Raw genomic sequence first — 5,878 nt, 5'->3', positions numbered from 1 at the left:
ATGCGAACTTTGACACTAATCCGGATGACTCTGAGTAGTAAACCGGATTCGTATAGTAGAGCAGTTATTTGAAATGGCTCCAAGTAGCGCGTGGTAGCATCCACAAGATGACATAGATATTCGTAAAGCACACACGGATCTGAAAGGTTCAGACCCGTTGACTAATAACCTCTCTCACAAGCATAACATGATCAAACCAGAACTCATTGAGTGTTAATCACATAGTGATGTGAACTAGATTGTTGACTCTAGTAAACTCTTTGGATGTTGGTCACATGGTGATGTGACCTGTGAGTGTTAATCACATGGTGATGTGAACTAGATTATTGACTCTAGTGCAAGTGGGAGACTGTTGGAAATATGCCCTAGAGGCAATAATAAATTGGTTATTATTATATTTCCTTGTTCATGATAATCGTTTATTATCCATGCTAGAATTGTATTGATAGGAAACTCAGATACATGTGTGGATACATAGACAACACCATGTCCCTAGTAAGCCTCTAGTTGACTAGCTCGTTGATCAATAGATGGTTACGGTTTCCTGACCATGCACATTGGATGTCGTTGATAACGGGATCACATCATTAGGAGAATGATGTGATGGACAAGACCCAATCCTAAGCCTAGCACAAGATCGTGTAGTTCGTCTGCTAAAGCTTTTCTAATGTCAAGTATCATTTCCTTAGACCATGAGATTGTGCAACTCCCGGATACCGTAGGAATGCTTTGGGTGTACCAAACGTCACAACGTAACTGGGTGGCTATAAAGGTGCACTACAGGTATCTCCGAAAGTGTCTGTTGGGTTGGCACGAATCGAGACTGGGATTTGTCACTCCGTGTAAACGGAGAGGTATCTCTGGGCCCACTCGGTAGGACATCATCATAATGTGCACAATGTGACCAAGGAGTTGATCACGGGATGATGTGTTATGGAACGAGTAAAGAGACTTGCCGGTAACGAGATTGAACAAGGTATCGGGATACCGACGATCGAATCTCGGGCAAGTAACATACCGGTTGACAAAGGGAATTGAATACGGGATTGATTGAATCCCCGACATTGTGGTTTATCCGATGAGATCATCGTGGAACATATGGGAGCCAACATGGGTATCCAGATCCCGCTGTTGGTTATTGGCCGGAGAACGTCTCGGTCATGTCTGCATGGTTCCCGAACCCGTAGGGTCTACACACTTAAGGTTCGATGACGCTAGGGTTATAGGGAATAGATATACGTTGTTACCGAATGTTGTTCGGAGTCCCGGATGAGATCCCGGACGTCACGAGGAGTTCCGGAATGGTCCGGAGGTAAAGATTTATATATGGGAAGTCCCGTTTTGGCCACCGGAAGAGTTTCGGGCGTCACCGGTAATGTACCGGGACCACCGGAGGGTTCTGGGGGTCCACCGGGAGGGGCCACCAGCCCCGGAGGGCCCTATGGGCTGTATGTGGAGAGGGACCAGCCCCTTAGTGGGCTGGGCGCCTTCCCTCCCAGGGCCCATGCGCCTGGGGGTTTGGGGGAACCCTAAGGGGAGGCGCCCCCCTTGCCTTGGGGGGCAAGGCAACCCCCCTGGCCGCCGCCCCCTCCTCAGATTGGATCTGAGGAGGCCGGCCCCCATCTCCTTGCCCCTATATGTATGTGGGGGGTGGGAGGGCAGCCGCACCCAAGTTCTGGCGCAGCCCTTCCCCTCTTCCATGTCCTCCTCCTCTCCCGCGGTGCTTGGCGAAGCCCTGCAGGATTGCCACGCTCCTCCATCACCACCACGCCGTCGTGCTGCTGCTGGACGGAGTCTTCCCCAACCTCTCCCTCTCTCCTTGCTGGATCAAGGCGTGGGAGACGTCACCGGGCTGCACGTGTGTTGAACACGGAGGCTCCGTGGTTCGGCGCTTAGATCGGAATCAACCGCGATCTGAATTGCTACGAGGACGACTCCTTCATCCGCGTTCTTGCAACGCTTCCGCATCGCGATCTACAATGGTATGTAGATGCACTTCCCTTCCCCTCGTTGCTTATTACTCCATAGATTGATCTTGGTGATGCGTAGAAAATTTTAAATTTCTGCTACGTTCCCCAACAACAATCACCAGACCAGACGTCTTTTATGCAGTCAGCCGTGTCTGTCAGTTTCTCCATGCACCCAGGACATCTCATTGGTCAGCTGTGAAGCGTATCCTGCGTTATATCTGTCTCACTGCTTCTTCTGGTTTGCTCCTCCAGCCTGCGCCGTCTTATGAGATCTCAGCCTTTTCAGATGCAGATTGGGCTGGTAGTTCTGATGACCGGCGATCCAGGGGGGGGGGGGGGGGGGGGGGTATGCAGTGTTTCTTGGTTCTAACTTGATCGCTTGGAATGCTCGCAAGCAGGCTACGGTGTCTCGCAGCAGTATAGAAGCTGAGTACAAAGCAGTTGTTGATGCGACGGCTGAGATCATTTGGATTCAGTCTTTGTTGAGAGAGTTGAGAGAGTTAAGAGTCTCTTCAGCCAAAAAATTATTCATGGTCAAACCGACTGGGAGGGGGTGAATATCACAATCTCAACTCGTCAAAGGATCGATCCCGATCTAGTTTCTTTGTGGTGGAACGAGCAATCACTCATATCTTCCTGTGGCCTCACGAACTGCCGGCGCTGATCGCCATGGCTTCCAGTGAGCCGCCGCCGTCCAAGAAGAAATCCGCTCCCACCACCATATGCGCCCTCGGGGACGACCTCCTGTGCGAGGTGTTCCTCCGCCTGCCCTCCCTCCCGAGCCTCGTCCGAGCCGCCCTCAGCTGCCCCGCCTTCCTCCGAGCCGTCCGTTTGTCCCCCGCGTTCCGCCGCCGCTTCCGCGACCTCCATCCGGCCCCGCTCCTAGGCATCTTCCTGGACATCTACAAGCCCGCCATGCCCGCCGTCGTGGCTGTCCGCCGCCGATCCGACCCGGACCACGCCGCCGCCATCCACGGCGCCGACGTATTCCTCGCCCGGCTCCCCGACGACGAAGGCCCCGGGTGGTCGATGACCTCGTGCCGCAACGGGTACGTGGTTCTCGTCAACGGGAGCACGAAGCGGGCGGCTGTCTACGACCTCACACGGGGCCCCTGCATCTCCTCCGCGCGCCACCCATCGAGATCTGCAGAGACGCCAGAAGGACCGAGTCTGAGTTCCACGTGGTCACCCCCGAAGAGGACCGCCGGTCGTTCCGCGTCGTCTGCGTCTCCAGGAAAATGGATGAAGAGTGGTGGAGAGGTCAAGTGCAGGTCGCCGTCTTCTCACCGGCCAGCAGGGAGTGGCAGATATTCCAGAAAGCGGGGAGCCTGCAAAACTGGGCTACAGGCAATGGTACGCTTGTGAATGGGTCAGTTTATTGGACATCTTCAAGCGGAAGGGATCTCCATGTGCTGAACACCGCAACACTGCAGTTCTCCGAGATCAATCTGCCACAGGCTTACAATTTCAAGGTTGGTGAGAGTCGTGAGACCAGCGATGGGAAGCTCTGCGTGGCCCAGCAAGTTGATCTCACGCTTGAAGTTTCTGTCCGGAGAGCCGACGACGTCGGTGTTGACCGATGGATGCTGGACACGACAGTTCCGATGCTGGATGCGATTGGTAAGCTCGATCTAGGGTGCACGGATGAAAGCCGTATACGGGTTAACGTTTTGGCTATCATCAATGGCACTGTGTATTTGTCTATCCACCGACCATCTTCTGCTGCACGAGAAGCTTTTACCTGGTTGCTATCCTTCTGCATTGAAACAGAGGATCTGAAGAAGGTCTGCCCTAATCACTTACTCTCTTAAAGAAAGTTACTACCCCTACGTCCATTTGCGTGGCCTCCGAGCCTTGCTCCGGTGCACACCCCTAACTCAATTTTTTAGAGGTATTCTTGACCCCGCCATCTATTTTTTCTCCGGCCTGCCGCTGCCCATATCCAAGCCCCGTAGCCCATATCCAAGCCCCGTATAACCCGTATAACCCATACGTATGTATACGGTGTCCTCTTGAAAAAAAAAGATGACACGACCAGGTACGACCAGCCGACGCAGCTCCATCATTCACGCAGCTCGTCCATCATTCTGTTGAGGTTCTGTAGGAATATCGGCGGCGGCGATCTCATCGCCGGCGATCTCGTCCGAGAGCGCGCGCGGCAGCATCAAACAAACTGCCGCCGTTTTCGTCGTAGTGGTTAACCTAACGGAGCGGTAACCTAGCTTTCCGACGGTCCAAGCCATCACAGATCGGGTTCTGGTAGTGCTGCTCGTCGTGATACAAAGTGATCACGCGGGCTAAAGTGGGTTTCTTCTTTCTAGGGTTAACCAGCGTCGGTTGCCGTCGGTTGTGTGCACAACGGCACCGTTATTTGATGCGGCGGCTTACCTAGATATCCGGCGATCCAAAGTGATCACGACTGGTGCCGTGGGCTAGGTATCCGGCGGCGCATGTTATCACGGGTAGCGCTGCTTCTCGCGATCCAAAGTGATCACGTACTGGTGCCGTGGGCATCTTCCTTACTAGGGTTGACGTACCTTAACGCCGATGACCGGTGTGGAGAGGGGGGGGATCCATGGGTGGTCAGAGGTTGTTGGCGTTGGTTGTGTGCACGATCTGAATGCCCTCGGTTGGGGCGCTCTCCGGCTGGGGTAGTTTATTTAACATCCGTGATCGTATGCTATGTGTTGTATATTTCAGCATTGATAATGTTTGCACATGTGATGATTCATATTATCTGTTGTAGGAAATGGCGGACGATGAGTTAACTGATATGATGTATGACATGTTGTTTGGAGAACTGATGAAAGACTGGATAGAAGATTGGTCAGATGATGAAAATTCAGATCGTGGAGAGATGTCAGAGAATGGGGACGAATTGGAAGATCGTAACATGAGTGGCATTATCATGTTGTAATTTTTTGGTGGCATCCGACAAGATTATATTTTTGTGTTGAAAATTTATAGATGGATGAGCATCATGATGGTCAGGAAAACAATGAGCATGATGATGGTTAGGAAAACAACTCGGAGATCTCAAATGAAGATTACATTAGTCAGGTATGGAAGTGGAATTTTTTGTTGGCATGCAAATTGAATTTATCCTGGAATATTATATGATAAGTACTTATGTATTTGTGTTATATTTTTCAGCTCATTTCCGAAAGTCATAATGCGTACGACTATTACGGTGAATCCGGCGCGGAGACAGGCCTTGATGACGAATCATTAGCTGCACCTGATTCTGGGAGTCACAGTCGTCAATCATCATGAGTGAGGTATGTATGTAATCAATGTTGTATGGAAGTTATGTTATACCCTAGAAAACTGTTTTCATGGCTATGTAATGATTGTGTAGGTGACAGAAGATGAGGGGAAAAAGAATGTCCAAGATACTGCCAGTGCAGATGATAAGAGGGATATGTTCGTGCAGATAATACAAATGACTTTTATGTCACACGATGCTGCGTATGATTTCTACAACAGCTATGCTAGAGATAATTGTTTCAGCATTAGAAAGAATAAGGTCAGGTATAGCAAAACCGAGTCACATCATATGCGTTATAGGCGGTTTGTTTGTTCCAGACAAGGAAAACGTGACACCAGGTTGCTAACCGAGGAAGGACACAGCCGTAGGCTCAGACCCGAGACACGCTGCCACCGCGAAGTGCACCTGACCGTGAAGCTTGACCAAAAGTGTGGGGTTTGGTATGTTGATAGTTTTGAGGACAAGCATAGCCATATCTTGGTAGGACCGGACCAGGTACCTTTTTTTTGGTCCCACAGAAAAATCAAAGGGTACTAGAAAGCTGAGATAATGTCCATGGGAGCTGCAGGGATTAGAATTCACGACATGATGGATTCCTTCATCAGCAAACATGTATGGTATGGCGGTGTTGGTTTTACCA

The 5,878-nt window shown here is 50.9% G+C and overlaps 1 pseudogene; it reads left to right on the top strand.

Annotated features, from left to right (window-relative positions):
- The first annotated feature begins 2,639 nt into the window (after positions 1-2,639).
- Positions 2,640-3,994, top strand: LOC120964130 (uncharacterized; annotated as a pseudogene).
- Positions 3,995-5,878: the final 1,884 nt, after the last annotated feature.

This window comes from Aegilops tauschii, chromosome 5, assembly GCF_002575655.3.
Source record: "Aegilops tauschii subsp. strangulata cultivar AL8/78 chromosome 5, Aet v6.0, whole genome shotgun sequence".
NCBI classification, from domain to species: domain Eukaryota; kingdom Viridiplantae; phylum Streptophyta; class Magnoliopsida; order Poales; family Poaceae; genus Aegilops; species Aegilops tauschii.
The sequence above is the reverse complement of the archived record's forward strand: the minus strand, read 5'-3'. Positions and strand labels throughout refer to the sequence as shown.